General features: G+C 49.5%; 4 non-coding genes across 4 annotated transcripts; all 4 read right to left on the reverse strand.

Moving 5' to 3' along the window:
* Positions 1-4,150: 4,150 nt before the first annotated feature.
* TRNAC-GCA (transfer RNA cysteine (anticodon GCA)) lies at positions 4,151-4,222 on the reverse strand. Its single transcript has one exon. It is a non-coding gene; the product is annotated as a tRNA-Cys (tRNA).
* A 3,176-nt stretch (positions 4,223-7,398) lies between these two features.
* On the reverse strand, positions 7,399-7,470 carry TRNAR-GCG (transfer RNA arginine (anticodon GCG)). Its single transcript has one exon. It is a non-coding gene; the product is annotated as a tRNA-Arg (tRNA).
* Positions 7,471-8,481: 1,011 nt separating this feature from the next.
* On the reverse strand, positions 8,482-8,553 carry TRNAR-GCG (transfer RNA arginine (anticodon GCG)). Its single transcript has one exon. It is a non-coding gene; the product is annotated as a tRNA-Arg (tRNA).
* Positions 8,554-10,645: 2,092 nt separating this feature from the next.
* Positions 10,646-10,717, reverse strand: TRNAC-GCA (transfer RNA cysteine (anticodon GCA)). Its single transcript has one exon. It is a non-coding gene; the product is annotated as a tRNA-Cys (tRNA).
* Between the last annotated feature and the right edge of the window lie 8,511 nt (positions 10,718-19,228).

The following is a 19,228-nucleotide window of genomic DNA, read 5'->3' on the forward strand; positions in this document are numbered from 1 at the left end:
TCACACGATTCCAAGCACTCTGCCTTCAGGATTGTTAAGGCCTGCCATAGGAGTGACTGATAGGAGATCTGTGTGTCCATTTTAGGGTTAGATATAGGTATACTATATCTAAAGCAAAGGGTGAGTACACCACCTTGCCCCAGCTGTCGTGCAGCCAGTTGTGTCAGTTTTAGTTAGTCAATCCAGGGGTGGCACAATACATGCTTCAGCCCCTGGGAGACTTCTGGGTGCACCTCAGCCCTGGGTACAGGGACTTGGAGAGGGCCCAGTGCCAATTTAGATATGTACCTAAGGTACATGGAATCCATTTTACAGAGAGAGCAGTGGGCCTGAGGTCCTGAATAGCAGGGCCTCAGGTCAACTAAGTCAGAAAACCAGCAAAACACCAGGCAAAAAGTTGGGGGCAACCATAGTCAGGGATCAACCTTCCTACATGGAGAAATTAAATAGTTCCTACGTTGCACAAAAATGAAGTGCTTCAAACAAACACATACTTTGCATGCACAGAGAAGAGGTGGAATATATGTAAGACTGAAGACACAGGTGAAATGAGAAATAGATTGACTGCTTCGCTGCCAAGTTTTATACGCCATTTCTTCAGTGCAATACAAGAAAGCACCAAACAGTATAACAAAGTTGTCAATTGGTTTCATAGTCCATTCCCTTTGTTTAGTGCTGTGAAAGGAAGAGCCGAATTCCAAAATTGATCAATGATGTTTCAGAAATTTACCAAAGGGAATACCAAGCAGAGTGTTAAAAACTGCATTTACTCACAGGTTTTAAGCAGGAAACATTGAAATGCTATTAAAGTGCAATATCCAAGGGAACACTGACTCTGTCAAAGATGATTCAAATGGAATTGATGAAAAGTCCCAATTACAAACAACAGAATCAAAATAGGGTGAGGGGACACCCAGATTTGAACCAGGGACCTCTTGAGCTGCAGTCAAATGCTCTACCACTGAGCTATATCCCCATCTTTTCAGTAAAATCAGAATGACAAAATATTAGTACATCATGAAAGAGTGTTAGGATCATACTAAGTTGTGCCAGAAAGTACAACCTTGAAACTATGGAACAGGAGAAGTAGTCCTTAATATTATTTATTAAAGGAAAACTGGATCATTTAAAAAACAGATATTTGTTTCATTGTGATTTTATTTGAATAGGCAGTGGTACATAGGACCAATGCCTCTACATACAATGATTGTTTTGAAACATTCTTAAAGGGGAAGAGGTTTTCACGGGACACCTTATCATTTGAGGATTGGTTACCACAATCACTGAGATGGTGATGAAGTATGATTGTTTTGGGCCAAATTATGGTGGAAAAACATTTCTACGTACCACTACAATTCGGTATTTGGAAGGTACACCCAAACAACCCTTTCGAATACCTTCCATTTAATACATCAGAAAAAGCCATTTTGCGTTTGCAAATGGCCTGATTCTTCAGACCAGCCTTCTTGCAACTGCAATGATAGTTCGTACATCTTGCACGTAGGCAGAGCTTTAAAGGAGAAATTAAATAGTTCCTACGTTGCACAAAAATGAAGTGCTTCAAACAAACACATACTTTGCATGCACAGAGAAGAGGTGGAATATATGTAAGACTGGAGACACAGGTGAAATGAGAAATAGATTGACTGCTTCGCTGCCAAGTTTTATACGCCATTTCGTCAGTGCAATACAAGAAGCACCAAACAGTATAACAAAGTTGTCAATTGCTTTCATAGTCCATTCCCTTTGTTTAGTGCTGTGAAAGGAAGAGCCAAATTACAAAATTGATCAATGATGTTTCAGAAATTTCCCAAAGGGAATAACAAGCAGAGTGTTAAAAACTGCATTTACTCACAGGTTTTGAGCAGGAAACACTGAAATGCTATTAAAGTGCAATATCCTAGGGAACACTGACTCTGTCAAAGATGATCCAAATGGAATTGACGAAAAGTCCCAATTACAAACAACAGAATCAAAATAGTGTGAGGGGACACCCGGATTTGAACCAGGGACCTCTTGATCTGCAGTCAAATGCTCTACCACAGAGCTATATCCCCAGCTTTTCAGTAAAATCAGAATGACAAAATATCAGTACATCATGAAAGAGTGTGAGGATCATACTAAGTTGTGCCAGAAAGTACAACCTTGAAACTGTGGAACAGGAGAAGTAGTCCTTAATATTATTTATTAAAGGAAAACTGGATCATTTAAAAACAGATTTATTTGTTTCTTTGTTATTTTATTTGAATAGGCAGTGGTACATAGGACCAATGCCTCTACATACAAGGATTGTTTTGAAACATTCTTAAAGGGGAAGAGGTTTTTACGGGACACCTTATCATTTGAGGATTGGTTACCACAATCACTGAGATGGTGATGAAGTATGATTGTTTTGGGCCAAATTATGGTGGAAAAACATTTCTACGTACCACTACAATTCGGTATTTGGAAGGTACACCCAAACACCCCTTTCGAATACCTTCCATTTAATACATCAGAAAAAGCCATTTTGCGTTTGCAAATGGCCTGATTCTTCAGACCAGCCTTCTTGCAACTGCAATGATAGTTCGTAAATCTTGCACGTAGGCAGAGCTTTTAAGGAGAAATTAAATAGTTCCTACGTTGCACAAAAATGAAGTGCTTCAAACAAACACATACTTTGCATGCACAGAGAAGAGGTGGAATATATGTAAGACTGAAGACAGAGGTGAAATGAGAAATAGATTGACTGCTTCGCTGCCAAGTTTTATATGCCATTTCTTCAGTGCAATACAAGAAAGCACCAAACAGTATAACAAAGTTGTCAATTGGTTTCATAGTCCATTCCCTTTGTTTAGTGCTATGAAAGGAAGAGCCGAATTCCAAAATTGATCAATGATGTTTCAGAAATTTCCCAAAGGGAATACCAAGCCGAGTGTTAAAAACTGCATTTACTCACAGGCTTTGAGCAGGAAACACTGAAATGCCATCAAAGTGCAATATCCAAGGGAACACTGACTCTGTCAAAGATGATCCAAATGGAATGATGAAAAGTCCCAATTACAAACAGCAGAATCAAAATGGGGTGAGGGGACACCAGGATTTGAACTAGGGACCTCTTGAGCTGCAGTCAATATAGCGCTACCACTGAGCTATATCCCCAGCTTTACAGGAAAATCAGAATGACAAAATATCAGTACATCATGAAAGAGTGAGTGGATCATACTAAGTTGTTCCGGAAAGTACAACCTTGAAACTGTGGAACAGGAGAAATAGTCCTTAATATTATTTATTAAAGGAAAACTGGATCATTTAAAAACAGATATTTGTTTCATTGTTATTTTATTTGAATAGGCAGTGGTACATAGAACCAATGCCTCTACATACAATGATTGTTTTGAAACATTCTGAAAGGGGAAGAGGTTTTTACGGGTCACCTTATCATTTGAGGATTGGTTACCACAATCACTGAGATGGTGATGAAGTATGATTGTTTTGGGCCAAATTATGGTGGAAAAACATTTCTTTGTACCACTACAATTCGGTATTTGGAAGGTACACCCAAACACCCCTTTCGAATACCTTCCATTTAATACATCAGAAAAAGCCATTTTGCGTTTGCAAATGGCCTGATTCTTCAGACCAGCCTTCTTGCAACTGCAATGATAGTTCGTACATCTTGCACGTAGGCAGAGCTTTTAAGGAGAAATTAAATAGTTCCTACGTTGCACAAAAATGAAGTGCTTCAAACAAACACATACTTTGCATGCACAGAGTAGAGGTGGAATATATGTAAGACTGAAGACACAGGTGAAATGAGAAATAGATTGACTGCTTCGCTGCCAAGTTTTATACGCCATTTCTTCAGTGCAATACAAGAAAGCACCAAACAGTATAACAAAGTTGTCAATTGGTTTCATAGTCCATTCCCTTTGTTTAGTGCTGTGAAAGGAAGAGCCGAATTCCAAAATTGATCAATGATGTTTCAGAAATTTACCAAAGGGAATACCAAGCAGAGTGTTAAAAACTGCATTTACTCACAGGTTTTAAGCAGGAAACATTGAAATGCTATTAAAGTGCAATATCCAAGGGAACACTGACTCTGTCAAAGATGATTCAAATGGAATTGATGAAAAGTCCCAATTACAAACAACAGAATCAAAATAGGGTGAGGGGACACCCAGATTTGAACCAGGGACCTCTTGATCTGCAGTCAAATGCTCTACCACTGAGCTATATCCCCATCTATTGAGTAAAATCAGAATGACAAAATATCAGTACATCATGAAAGAGTGTGAGGATCATACTAAGTTGTGCCAGAAAGTACAACCTTGAAACTATGGAACAGGAGAAGTAGTCCTTAATATTATTTATTAAAGGAAAACTGGATCATTTAAAAAACAGATATTTGTTTCATTGTGATTTTATTTGAATAGGCAGTGGTACATAGGACCAATGCCTCTACATACAATGATTGTTTTGAAACATTCTTAAAGGGGAAGAGGTTTTTACGGGACACCTAATCATTTGAGGATTGGTGACCACAATCACTGAGATGGTGATGAAGTATGATTGTTTTGGGCCAAATTATGGTGGAAAAACATTTCTACGTACCACTACAATTCGGTATTTGGAAGGTACACCCAAACAACCCTTTCGAATACCTTCCATTTAATACATCAGAAAAAGCCATTTTGCGTTTGCAAATGGCCTGATTCTTCAGAACAGCCTTCTTGCAACTGCAATGATAGTTCGTACATCTTGCACGTAGGCAGAGCTTTAAAGGAGAAATTAAATAGTTCCTACGTTGCACAAAAATGAAGTGCTTCAAACAAACACATACTTTGCATGCACAGAGAAGAGGTGGAATATATGTAAGACTGGAGACACAGGTGAAATGAGAAATAGATTGACTGCTTCGCTGCCAAGTTTTATACGCCATTTCGTCAGTGCAATACAAGAAAGCACCAAACAGTATAACAAAGTTGTCAATTGCTTTCATAGTCCATTCCCTTTGTTTAGTGCTGTGAAAGGAAGAGCCAAATTACAAAATTGATCAATGATGTTTCAGAAATTTCCCAAAGGGAATAACAAGCAGAGTAATAAAAACTGCATTTACTCACAGGTTTTGAGCAGGAAACACTGAAATGCTATTAAAGTGCAATATCCTAGGGAACACTGACTCTGTCAAAGATGATCCAAATGGAATTGATGAAAAGTCCCAATTACAAACAACAGAATCAAAATAGGGTGAGGGGACACCCGGATTTGAACCAGGGACCTCTTGCTCTGCAGTCAAATGCTCTACCACTGAGCTATATCCCCAGCTTTTCAGTAAAATCAGAATGACAAAATATCAGTACATCATGAAAGAGTGTGAGGATCATACTAAGTTATGCCAGAAAGTACAACCGTGAAACTGTGGAACAGGAGAAGTAGTCCTTAATATTATTTATTAAAGGAAAACTGGATCATTTAAAAACAGATTTATTTGTTTCATTGTTATTTTATTTGAATAGGCAGTGGTACATAGGACCAATGCCTCTACATACAAGGATTGTTTTGAAACATTCTTAAAGGGGAAGAGGTTTTTACGGGACACCTTATCATTTGAGGATTGGTTACCACAATCACTGAGATGGTGATGAAGTATGATTGTTTTGGGCCAAATTATGGTGGAAAAACATTTCTACTTACCACTACGATTCGGTATTTGGAAGGTACACCCAAACACCCCTTTCGAATACCTTCCATTTAATACATCAGAAAAAGAAATTTTGCGTTTGCAAATGGCCTGATTCTTCAGACCAGCCTTCTTGCAAATGCAATGATAGTTCGTACATCTTGCACGTAGGCAGAGCTTTTAAGGAGAAATTAAATAGTTCCTACGTTGCACAAAAATGAAGTGCTTCAAACAAACACATACTTTGCATGCACAGAGAAGAGGTGGAATATATGTAAGACTGAAGACAGAGGTGAAATGAGAAATAGATTGACTGCTTCGCTGCCAAGTTTTATATGCCATTTCTTCAGTGCAATACAAGAAAGCACCAAACAGTATAACAAAGTTGTCAATTGGTTTCATAGTCCATTCCCTTTGTTTAGTGCTATGAAAGGAAGAGCCGAATTCCAAAACTGATCAATGATGTTTCAGAAATTTCCCAAAGGGAATAGCAAGCCGAGTGTTAAAAACTGCATTTACTCACAGGTTTTGAGCAGGAAACACTGAAATGCTATTAAAGTGCAATATCCAAGGGAACACTGACTCTGTTAAAGATGATCCAAATGGAATTGATGAAAAGTCCCAATTACAAACAACAGAATCAAAATAGTGTGAGGGGACACCCGGATTTGAACCATGGACCTCTTGATCTGCAGTCAAATGCTCTACAACTGAGCTACATCCCCAGCTTTTCAGAAAAATCAGAATGACAAAATATGAGTACATCATGAAAGAGTGTGAGGATCATACTAAGTTGTGCCAGAAAAGTACAACCTTGAAACTGTAGAACAGGAGAAGTAGTCCTTAATATTATTTATTAAAGGAAAACTGGATCATTTAAAAAACAGATTTATTTGTTTCATTGTTATTTTATTTGAATAGGCAGTGGTACATAGAACCAATGCCTCTACATACAATGATTGTTTTGAAACATTCTTAAAGGGGAAGAGGTTTTTACGGGACACCTTATCATTTGAGGATTGGTTACCACAATCACGGAGATGGTGATGAAGTATGATTGTTTTGGGCCAAATTATGGTGGAAAAACATTTCGACGTACCACTACAATTCGGTATTTGGAAGGTACACCCAAACACCCCTTTCGAATACCTTCCATTTAATACATCAGAAAAAGCTATTTTGCGTTTGCAAATGGCCTGATTCTTCAGACCAGCCTTCTTGCAACTGCAATGATAGTTCGTACATCTTGCACGTAGGCAGAGCTTTTAAGGAGAAATTAAATAGTTCCTACGTTGCACAAAAATGAAGTGCTTCAAACAAACACATACTTTGCATGCACAGAGAAGAGGTGGAATATATGTAAGACTGAAGACAGGTGAAATGAGAATTAGATTGACTGCTTCGCTGCCAAGTTTTATACGCCATTTCTTCAGTGCAATACAAGAAAGCACCAAACAGTATAACAAAGTTGTCAATTGGTTTCATAGTCCATTCCCTTTGTTTAGTACTATGAAAGGAAGAGCCGAATTCCAAAATTGATCAATGATGTTTCAGAAATTTCCCAAAGGGAATAACAAGCCGAGTGTTAAAAACTGCATTTACTCACAGGTTTTGAGAAGGAAACACTGAAATGCTATTAAAGTGCAATATCCAAGGGAACACTGACTCTGTTAAAGATGCTCCAAATGGAATTGATGAAAAGTCCCAATTATAAACAACAGAATCAAAATAGGGTGAGGGGACACCCGGATTTGAACCAGGGACCTCTTGATCCGCAGTCCAATGCTCTACCACTGAGCTATATCCCCAGCTTTTCAGTAAAATCAGAATGACAAAATATGAGTACATCATGAAAGAGTGTGAGGATCATACTAAGTTGTGCCAGAAAGTACAACCTTGAAACTGTGGAACAGGAGAAGTAGTCCTTAATATTATTTATTAAAGGAAATCTGGATCATTAAAAAAACAGATTTATTTGTTTCATTGTTATTTTATTTGAATAGGCAGTGGTACATAGGACCAATGCCTCTACATACAATGATTGTTTTGAAACATTCTTAAAGGGGAAGAGGTTTTTACGGGACACCTTATCATTTGAGGATTGGTTACCACAATCACGGAGATGGTGATGAAGTATGATTGATTTAGGCCAAATTATGGTGGAAAAACATTTCTAAGTACCACTACAATTCGGTATTTGGAAGGTACACCCAAAACCCCTTTCGAATACCTTCCATTTAATACATCAGAAAAAGCCATTTTGCGTTTGCAAATGGCCTGATTCTTCAGAACAGCCTTCTTGCAACTGCAATGATAGTTCGTACATCTTGCACGTAGGCAGAGCTTTAAAGGAGAAATTAAATAGTTCCTACGTTGCACAAAAATGAAGTGCTTCAAACAAACACATACTTTGCATGCACAGAGAAGAGGTGGAATATATGTAAGACTGGAGACACAGGTGAAATGAGAAATAGATTGACTGCTTCGCTGCCAAGTTTTATACGCCATTTCTTCAGTGCAATACAAGAAAGCACCAAACAGTATAACAAAGTTGTCAATTGGTTTCATAGTCCATTCCCTTTGTTTAGTACTATGAAAGGAAGAGCCGAATTCCAAAATTGATCAATGATGTTTCAGAAATTTCCCAAAGGGAATAACAAGCCGAGTGTTAAAAACTGCATTTACTCACAGGTTTTGAGAAGGAAACACTGAAATGCTATTAAAGTGCAATATCCAAGGGAACACTGACTCTGTTAAAGATGCTCCAAATGGAATTGATGAAAAGTCCCAATTATAAACAACAGAATCAAAATAGGGTGAGGGGACACCCGGATTTGAACCAGGGACCTCTTGATCCGCAGTCCAATGCTCTACCACTGAGCTATATCCCCAGCTTTTCAGTAAAATCAGAATGACAAAATATGAGTACATCATGAAAGAGTGTGAGGATCATACTAAGTTGTGCCAGAAAGTACAACCTTGAAACTGTGGAACAGGAGAAGTAGTCCTTAATATTATTTATTAAAGGAAAACTGGATCATTTAAAAACAGATTTATTTGTTTCATTGTTATTTTATTTGAATAGGCAGTGGTATATAGGACCAATGCCTCTACATACAAGGATTGTTTTGAAACATTCTTAAAGGGGAAGAGGTTTTTACGGGACACCTTATCATTTGAGGATTGGTTACCACAATCACGGAGATGGTGATGAAGTATGATTGTTTTGGGCCAAATTATGGTGGAAAAACATTTCGACGTACCACTACAATTCGGTATTTGGAAGGTACACCCAAACACCCCTTTCGAATACCTTCCATTTAATACATCAGAAAAAGCCATTTTGCGTTTGCAAATGGCCTGATTCTTCAGACCAGCCTTCTTGCAACTGCAATGATCGTTCGTACATCTTGCACGTAGGCAGAGCTTTTAAGGAGAAATTAAATAGTTCCTACGTTGCACAAAAATGAAGTGCTTCAAACAAACACATACTTTGCATGCACAGAGAAGAGGTGGAATATATGTAAGACTGAAGACAGGTGAAATGAGAAATAGATTGACTGCTTCGCTGCCAAGTTTTATACGCCATTTCTTCAGTGCAATACAAGAAAGCACCAAACAGTATAACAAAGTTGTCAATTGGTTTCATAGTCCATTCCCTTTGTTTAGTGCTATGAAAGGAAGAGCCGAATTCCAAAATTGATCAATGATGTTTCAGAAATTTCCCAAAGGGAATAACAAGCCGAGTGTTAAAAACAGCATTTACTCACAGGTTTTGAGCAGGAAACACTGAAATGCTATTAAAGTGCAATATCCAAGGGAACACTGACTCTGTTAAAGATGCTCCAAATGGAATTGATGAAAAGTCCCAATTACAAATAACAGAATCAAAATAGGGTGAGGGGACACCCGGATTTGAACCAGGGACCTCTTGATCTGCAGTCCAATGCTCTACCACTGAGCTATAACCCCAGCTTTTCAGTAAAATCAGAATGACAAAATATGAGTACATCATGAAAGAGTGTGAGGATCATACTAAGTTGTGCCAGAAAGTACAACCTTGAAACTGTGGAACAGGAGAAGTAGTCCTTAATATTATTTATTAAAGGAAATCTGGATCATTTAAAAAACAGATTTATTTGTTTCATTGTTATTTTATTTGAATGGGCAGTGGTACATAGGACCAATGCCTCTACATACAATGATTGTTTTGAAACATTCTTAAAGGGGAAGAGGTTTTTACGGGACACCTTATCATTTGAGGATTGGTTACCACAATCACGGAGATGGTGATGAAGTATGATTGATTTAGGCCAAATTATGGTGGAAAAACATTTCTACGTACCACTACAATTCGGTATTTGGAAGGTACACCCAAAACCCCTTTCGAATACCTTCCATTTAATACATCAGAAAAAGCCATTTTGCGTTTGCAAATGGCCTGATTCTTCAGACCAGCCTTCTTGCAACTGCAATGATAGTTCGTACATCTTGCACGTAGGCAGAGCTTTAAAGGAGAAATTAAATAGTTCCTACGTTGCACAAAAATGAAGTGCTTCAAACAAACACATACTTTGCATGCACAGAGAAGAGGTGGAATATATGTAAGACTGGAGACACAGGTGAAATGAGAAATAGATTGACTGCTTCGCTGCCAAGTTTTATACGCCATTTCGTCAGTGCAATACAAGAAAGCACCAAACAGTATAACAAAGTTGTCAATTGCTTTCATAGTCCATTCCCTTTGTTTAGTGCTGTGAAAGGAAGAGCCAAATTACAAAATTGATCAATGATGTTTCAGAAATTTCCCAAAGGGAATAACAAGCAGAGTGTTAAAAACTGCATTTACTCACAGGTTTTGAGCAGGAAACACTGAAATGCTATTAAAGTGCAATATCCTAGGGAACACTGACTCTGTCAAAGATGATCCAAATGGAATTGACGAAAAGTCCCAATTACAAACAACAGAATCAAAATAGTGTCAGGGGACACCCGGATTTGAACCAGGGACCTCTTGATCTGCAGTCAAATGCTCTACCACTGAGCTATATCCCCAGCTTTTCAGTAAAATCAGAATGACAAAATATCAGTACATCATGAAAGAGTGTGAGGATCATACTAAGTTGTGCCAGAAAGTACAACCTTGAAACTGTGGAACAGGAGAAGTAGTCCTTAATATTATTTATTAAAGGAAAACTGGATCATTTAAAAACAGATTTATTTGTTTCTTTGTTATTTTATTTGAATAGGCAGTGGTACATAGGACCAATGCCTCTACATACAAGGATTGTTTTGAAACATTCTTAAAGGGGAAGAGGTTTTTACGGGACACCTTATCATTTGAGGATTGGTTACCACAATCACTGAGATGGTGATGAAGTATGATTGTTTTGGGCCAAATTATGGTGGAAAAACATTTCTACGTACCACTACAATTCGGTATTTGGAAGGTACACCCAAACACCCCTTTCGAATACCTTCCATTTAATACATCAGAAAAAGCCATTTTGCGTTTGCAAATGGCCTGATTCTTCAGACCAGCCTTCTTGCAACTGCAATGATAGTTCGTAAATCTTGCACGTAGGCAGAGCTTTTAAGGAGAAATTAAATAGTTCCTACGTTGCACAAAAATGAAGTGCTTCAAACAAACACATACTTTGCATGCACAGAGAAGAGTTGGAATATATGTAAGACTGAAGACAGAGGTGAAATGAGAAATAGATTGACTGCTTCGCTGCCAAGTTTTATATGCCATTTCTTCAGTGCAATACAAGAAAGCACCAAACAGTATAACAAAGTTGTCAATTGGTTTCATAGTCCATTCCCTTTGTTTAGTGCTATGAAAGGAAGAGCCGAATTCCAAAATTGATCAATGATGTTTCAGAAATTTCCCAAAGGGAATACCAAGCCGAGTGTTAAAAACTGCATTTACTCACAGGCTTTGAGCAGGAAACACTGAAATGCTATCAAAGTGCAATATCCAAGGGAACACTGACTCTGTCAAAGATGATCCAAATGGAATTGTTGAAAAGTCCCAATTACAAACAGCAGAATCAAAATGGGGTGAGGGGACACCAGGATTTGAACTAGGGACCTCTTGAGCTGCAGTCAATATAGCGCTACCACTGAGCTATATCCCCAGCTTTACAGTAAAATCAGAATGACAAAATATCAGTACATCATGAAAGAGTGAGTGGATCATACTAAGTTGTTCCGGAAAGTACAACCTTGAAACTGTGGAACAGGAGAAATAGTCCTTAATATTATTTATTAAAGGAAAACTGGATCATTTAAAAACAGATATTTGTTTCATTGTTATTTTATTTGAATAGGCAGTGGTACATAGAACCAATGCCTCTACATACAATGATTGTTTTGAAACATTCTGAAAGGGGAAGAGGTTTTTACGGGTCACCTTATCATTTGAGGATTGGTTACCACAATCACTGAGATGGTGATGAAGTATGATTGTTTTGGGCCAAATTATGCTGGAAAAACATTTCTTTGTACCACTACAATTCGGTATTTGGAAGGTACACCCAAACACCCCTTTCGAATACCTTCTATTTAATACAGGGGTGCCCAAACCTGTCCTGGCGGGCCGTATCCATGCCAGATTTTTGGGATATCCCCATCTGGTGATCACGGTTCGATCCCCGGCGCCGGCGGCAGATCAGAGTGCCCAGGACGGGGTCCATGTGACCCGGGCAGTCCTATCCCCTGGGTGTACGTGGTTGTCCGACATGTCGGTCGTATTTGCTTTTACGTACCGGATCGGAATCGGCCCCCATAAAATCGTACGTAAAGTATATAGCAAATCAACCTGAAATCTGCTGGGTCAGAAAGGGCTCGATTCCGATCCGTGTCGGAAGGTTAGGAGTCCGTACGAATTTGTCGGGACGGCATGGCAGAGTGCCCGGGATGGGCTCCATGGCTCTTGGGCAGTCGTCCCCCGGGCGTCCGGGGCTCCATCCAGGCCGACGGCATGGCAGAGTGCCCGGGACGGGCTCCATGCGTCCCGGGCATTCGTCCCCCGGGCGTCCGGGGCTCCATCCAGGCCGGCGGCAAGGCAGTGTGCCCGGGTCGGGCTCCATGCGTCCCGGGCATTCGTCCCCCGGGCGCCTGAAACTGCTGGGTCAGAGAGGGCTCGATTCCGATCCGTGTCGTAAGGTTAGGAGTCCGTACGAATTTGTCGGGACGGCATGGCAGAGTGCCCGGGACGGGCTCCATGCGTCCCGGGCATTCGTCCCCCGGGCGTCCGGGGCTACATCCAAGCTGACGGTATGGCAGAGTGCCCGGGTCGGGCTCCATGGTTTTCACGGTGGTCCTCCCCTGGGTGTCAGGGGGCTCCTGGCCGACGGCATGGAAAAGTACCCAGGACGGGCTCCATGCGTCCCGGGCATTTGTCCCCCGGGCGTCCGGGGCTCCATCCAGGCCGACGGCATGGCAGAGTGCCCGGGTCGGGCTCCATGGTTTCCAGGGTGGTCCTCCCCAGGGTGTCGGGGCGCTCCATGCCGAAGGCATGGAAAAGTGCCCAGGACGGGCTCCATGCGTCCCGGGCATTTGTCCCCCGGGCGTCCGGGGCTCCATCCAGGCCGACGGCATGGCAGAGTGCCCGGGTCGGGCTCCATGGCTTTCACGGTGGTCCTCCCCTGGGTGTCTGGGGGCTCCAGGCCGAAGGCATGGAAAAGTGCCCAGGACGGGCTCCATGCATCCCGGGCACGGGCACGGGGACGGGGACAGGGTCGGGAGAGTCCAGGCGGCTTCACTTCCGTGTCCAGCCATCTGATCGCCCAGATTCCCTCGGCCATCTGGTCGCCCGGATCCCCTCGGGCATCTGGTCGCCCGCAACGCTTTCCTATGGGGCGACCAGATGGCTGAACTTCCCTGGAAGTCCCGATGAGGTGCCATTCGCCGCCCGGATCCCAGCGAGGGCTCCAGGAGGTTGGGTACATTCGCGCCTTGGGTCCCCTCTGTCACCTCACGTGCACAGATTACAAGAAAAGGGGGTAATTTTCCTCCGGATTACTAGGGAGAAGGGTACGCCCGGACACCCCTCCGAGGCTGGTGGTTCTCTGCCATGGGGACCAGATGGGCTATGCCTGGGCAACACCTCCCTAGGCCACCAAGGGCTTCCTTCCTCCAGGCCAACTGCATGTCAAATTGCCCAGGACGGGCTCCATGGCTCCTGGGCAGTCGTCCCCCGGGCGTCCGGGGCTCCATCCAGGCTGACGGCATTGAAAAGTGCCCAGGACGGGCTCCATGCGTCCCGGGCATTCGTCCCCTGGGCGTCCGGGGCTCCATCTAGGCTGACGGTATGGCAGAGTGCCCGGGTCGGGCTCCATGGTTTTCACGGTGGTCCTCCCCTGGGTGTCTGGGGGCTCCAGGCCGAAGGCATGGAAAAGTGCCCAGGACGGGCTCCATGCGTCCCGGGCATTCGTCCCCCGGGCGTCCGGGGCACCCATCTCCATGAGGCCAACGGCATTGGCAAAGTACCCAGGACGGGCTCCATGGGTCCCGGGCAGACCTCCCCCCGGGCGTCCGGGGCTCCCACCTCCAGGCCGACGGAATGTCAAAGTACCCAGGACGGGCTCCATGGGTCCCGGGCAGCTTCCCCCGGGGCGTCCGGGGCACCCACCTCCAGGCCGACGGCATGTCAAAGTACCCAGGACGGGCTCCACGGGTCCCGGGCATTCCTCCCCCAGGTCGTCCGGGCCCTAGAGCTCCGGTGGTCCAACCTGCGCCTGAGGCCCAGCCGGGGTCCAAGAGCCCTGCCTTGCGTGGGCAGGCAGTCAGGAACCCTACCGCGAAGGCTTGGGATGGATGGGGAGCTGGGAGTCCTTTCGATCCCGGCCCTCTGGTCGCCCGCGATGCTTTCCAATGGGGCGACCAGATGGCCGGGCTTCCCTGGAAGTCCCGATGAGGTGCCATTCGGCTCCTGGATCCCAGCTAGGGCTCCATGAGGTCGGGTTCTTTTACGCCTTGGGTCCCCTCTGTCACCTCGCGTGCACGGATTGCAAGAAAGGGGGGTAATTTCCCTCCGGATTACTAGGGGCAGGGTACGCCCGGACACCTCTCCAGGGCTGGTGGTTCTCTGCCCGGGGGACCAGATGAGATATGCCTGGGCAACACCTCCCCCGGGCGTCTGGGGGCTCCATTCTCCGGGCCAACGGCATGGCTCAATGCCCAGGACGGGCTCCACGTGTCCCGGACAGACCTCCCCTGGGCGTCCGGGGCACCCATCTCCATGAGGCCAACGGGATGGCAAAGTACCCGGGAAGGGCTCCACGGGTCCCGGGCAGCCTTCCCCCGGGCGTCCGGGGCTCCCACCTTTAGGCCGACGGCATGTCACACTGCCCAGGACGGGCTCCATGGGCCCCGGACAGACCTCCCCCGGGCGTCCGGGGCACCCATCTCCAGGAGGCCAACGGGATGGCAAAGTACCCGGGAAGGGCTCCACGGGTCCCGGGCAGCCTTCCCCCGGGCGTCCGGGGCTCCCACCTCCAGGCCGACGGCATGTCACAGTGCCCAAGACGGGCCCCATGGGCCCCGGACAGCCCTCCCCCCGGGCGTTCGGGGCACATATCTCCAGGAGGCCAACGGCGTTGCAAAGTACCCGGAAAGGACTCCACGGGTACCGGGCAGTCCTCCCCCCGGGCATCCGGGGCACCCATCTCCATGAGGCCAACGGCATTGGCAAAGTACCCGGGAGGGGCTCCACGGGTCCCGGGCAGGCCTCCCCCGGGCGTCCAGGGCACCCACCTCAAGGCCGACGGCATGTAAAAGTGCCCAGGACGGGCTCCATGGGTCCCGGGCAGCCCACCCCCGGGCATCCGGGGCACCCATCTCCAGGAGGCCAACGGCGTTGCAAAGTACCCGGGAAGGGCTCCACTGGTACCGGGCAGTCCTCCCCCGGGCGTCCGGGGGCTCCCTTCTCCAGGCCGACGGCATGGTTCAATGCCCAGGACGGGACGTCAAGTGGCCAGGACGGGCTCCATGCGTCCCGGGCATTCGTCCCGGGACGGGGACGGGGTGGGGAAGAGTCCAGGCGGCTTCACCTCCATGCCCAGCCATCTGGTCGCCCGGATTCCCTCGGCCAGCTGGTCGCCCGGATCCCCTCGGGCATCTGGTCGCCCGCAACGCTTTCCTATGGGGGGGACCAGATGGCCGAACTTCCCTGGAAGTCTTAATGAGGTGCCATTCGCCTCCCGGATCCCAGCGAGGGCTCCATGAGGTCGGGTTCTTTCACGCCTTGGGTCCCCTCTGTCACCTCGCGTGCACAGATTGCAAGAAAGGGGGGTAATTTGCCTCCGGATTACTATGGGGCAGGGTATGCCCGGACACCCCTCCAGGGTTGGTGGTTCTCTGCCATGGGGACCAGATGGGATATGCCTGGGCAACACCTCCCTAGGCCACCCGGAGCTTCCTTCCTCCAGGCCAACTGCATGTCAAATTGCCCAGGACGGGCTCCATGGCTCTTGGGCAGTCGTCCCCCGGGCGTCCGGTGCTCCATCCAGGCCGACGGCATGGCAGAGTGCCCGGGACAGGCTCCATGCGTCCCGGGCCTTCGCCCCCCCGGGCGTCCGGGGCTCCATCCAGGCTGACGGCATGGCAGAGTGCCCAGGACGGGCTCCACGGGCCCCGGTCATCCGGGGCACCCTTCCCCGGGCCAGCGGCATGTCAGAGTGCCCAGGACCAGTTCCACGGGTCCCGGGCAGTCCTCCCCCGGGCGTCCGGGGCTCCCTTCCCCGGGCCAAAGCATTTCAGAGTGCCCAGGACGGGCTCCACGGGTTCCGGGCGTCCAGGTCTCCCTTCCCCGGGCCAACGGCTTGTCAGAGTGCCCAGGACGGGCTCCACGGGCCCCGGGCGTCCGGGGCACCCTTCCCCGGGCCAGCGGCATGTCAGAGTGCCCAGGACGAGTTCCACGGGTCCCGGGCAGTCCTCCCCCCCGGGTGTCCGGGGCTCCCTTCCCCGGGCCAAAGCATTTCAGAGTGCCCAGGACGGGCTCCACGGGTCCCGGACGTCCGGGGCTCCCGTCCCCGGGCCTACGGCATACAGGAGTGCCCAGGACGGGCTCCACGGGTCCCGGACGTCCGGGGCTCCCTTCCCCGGGCCAACGGCATACAGGAGTGCCCAGGACGGGCTCCACAGGTCCCGGTCGTCTGGGGCTCCCTTCCCCGGGCCAACGGCTTGTCAGAGTGCCAAGGACGGGCTCCACGGGTCCCGGTCATCTGGGGTCCCTCCCCCGGGCCAACAGCAGGTCAGAGTGCCCAGGACGGGCTCCACGGGTCCCGGGCAGCCCACCCCCCGGGCGTTCGGGGCACCCATCTCCAGGAGGCCAACGGCGTTGCAAAGTACCCGGGAAGGGCTCCACGGGTACCGGGCAGTCCCCCCCCCGGGCGTCCGGGGCTCCCTTCTCCAGGCCAACGGCATGGTTCAATGCCCAGGACGGGCTCCATGTGTCCCAGACAGACCTCCCCCGGGCATCCGGGGCACCCATCTCCAGGCCAACGGCATGGCTCAATGCCCAGGACGGGCTCCATGGGTCCGGGGAGGCGTCCCATGCGCCTCCGGGCTTGGGAGCCCCGGCTGGGTCCAGGGGCCCGGGCGGGCCCCGGGTCGGGTGCTCCGGCCCTGGTCCCTGTCTCCCAGCCTACCGCACTGCCAAGGGCCTAGGAATGGGTTCCGTTGTTCCCGGGGAGCCTCCCCTTGCTTGGCTGGGTTCAGGAGCAGTGGCTAGGGCCCCTGAGGGCCCGGGGAGGGCGGCCTCCCCACCCCGGGCTCTGTCCTTGGTCCTGCTGCGTGGCAGGGTGCCCGGGACGGGGTCCGGAGGGACCGGGGAGGCGTCCCATGCGCCTCCGGGCTTGGGAGCCCCGGCTGGGTCCAGGGGCCCGGGCGGGCCCCGGGTCGGGTGCTCCGGCCCTGGGCCCTGTCTCCCAGCCTGCCGCACGGCCAAGGGCCCGGGAAGGGGTTCCGATGTGCCCGGGGAGCCTCCCCTTGCTTGGCTGGGTTCAGGAGCAGTGGCTAGGGCCCCTGAGGGCCCGGGGAGGGCGGCCTCCCCACCCCGGGCTCTGTCCTTGGTCCTGCTGCGTGGCAGGGTGCCCGGGACGGGGTCTGGAGGGACCGGGGAGGCGTCCCATGCGCCTCCGGGCTTGGGAGCCCCGGCTGGGTCCAGGGGCCCGGGCGGGCCCCGGGTCGGGTGCTCCGGCCCTGGGCCCTGTCTCCCAGCCTGCCGCACGGCCAAGGGCCCGGGAAGGGGTTCCGATGTGCCCGGGGAGCCTCCCCTTGCTTGGCTGGGTTCAGGAGCAGTGGCTAGGGCCCCTGAGGGCCCGGGGAGGGCGGCCTCCCCACCCCGGGCTCTGTCCTTGGTCCTGCTGCGTGGCAGGGTGCCCGGGACGGGGTCCGGAGGGACCGGGGAGGCGTCCCATGCGCCTCCGGGCTTGGGAGCCCCGGCTGGGTCCAGGGGCCCGGGCGGGCCCCGGGTCGGGTGCTCAGGCCCTGGGCCCTGTCTCCCAGCCTGCCGCACTGCCAAGGGCCCGGAAAGGGGTTCCGATGTGCCCGGGGAGCCTCCCCTTGCTTGTCTGTGTTCAGGAGCTCCATCCGGGGCCCCTGAGGGCCCCGGGGAGGGTGGCCTCCCCACCCCGGGCTCCGTCCTGGGTCCTGCCGCGGGGCAGGGTGCCCGGGACGGGGTCCGGCGGGCCCGGGGAGGCTTCCCCTGTGCCTCCGGGCCTGGGAGCCCCGGCTGGGTCCAGGGGCCCGGTCGGGGCCCCGGGTCGGGCGCTCCGGCCCTGGGTCCGGTCCCCCGGGCTGCCGCTCCACCCAGGGCCCAGGACAGGGGTCCGTCGGTCCCTTGCAGGCCTCCCCTGCTTGTCAAGGTGTAAGCGGGCCCCGGGTCGGAGGGCCCGCCGGCCCCTGGCAGCCTCCATGGCTGTGGCCCGGCTGGGGCCCCGGGCCTCCGGCCCGCCATGCCCCGGGCGCCCGCTCCCTCCTTCGTGGGGGCACGGGGCGACCGGATGGCGTCCCTTTCGTGCCCGGCCATCTGGTCGCCCGGATCCCCTCGGCCATCTGGTCTCCCGGATCCCCTCGGCCATCTGGTCTCCAGGATCCCCTCGGCCATCTGGTCTCCCGGATCGCCTCGGCCATCTGGTCGCCCGCAATGCTTTCCAATGGGGGCGACCAGATGGCCGAACTTCCCTGGAAGTCCCGATGAGGTGCCATTTGCCTCCCGGATCCCAGCGAGGGCTCCAGGAGGTCGGGTACTTTTGCGCCTTGGGTCCCCTCTGTCACCTCTAGTGCACGGATTACAAGAAAGGGGGGTAATTTTCCTCCGGATTACTAGGGAGAGGGTCAGTCAGACCTCCGTGTGGTCTGGCGATTCTGAATCAGGGGAAGGCAGGACCCGGGCCCTCCCGCCGGGGCCCCCAGGGGCCTGGGTACGCACCTGCTGCTTAGCCCCCTTGCCGATGGGCCTTTTCCTCCGAGTTTGCTCAGGCAGGTCCCCGCGAGGTCTGGCCATGCTGAGACGGGGCCAGGCAGCACCCGGGCCCGCCCGCCGGGGCCCCCAGG

Source organism: Lissotriton helveticus, chromosome 1_2, assembly GCF_964261635.1.
Source record: "Lissotriton helveticus chromosome 1_2, aLisHel1.1, whole genome shotgun sequence".
Classification (NCBI taxonomy): Eukaryota; Metazoa; Chordata; class Amphibia; order Caudata; family Salamandridae; genus Lissotriton; species Lissotriton helveticus.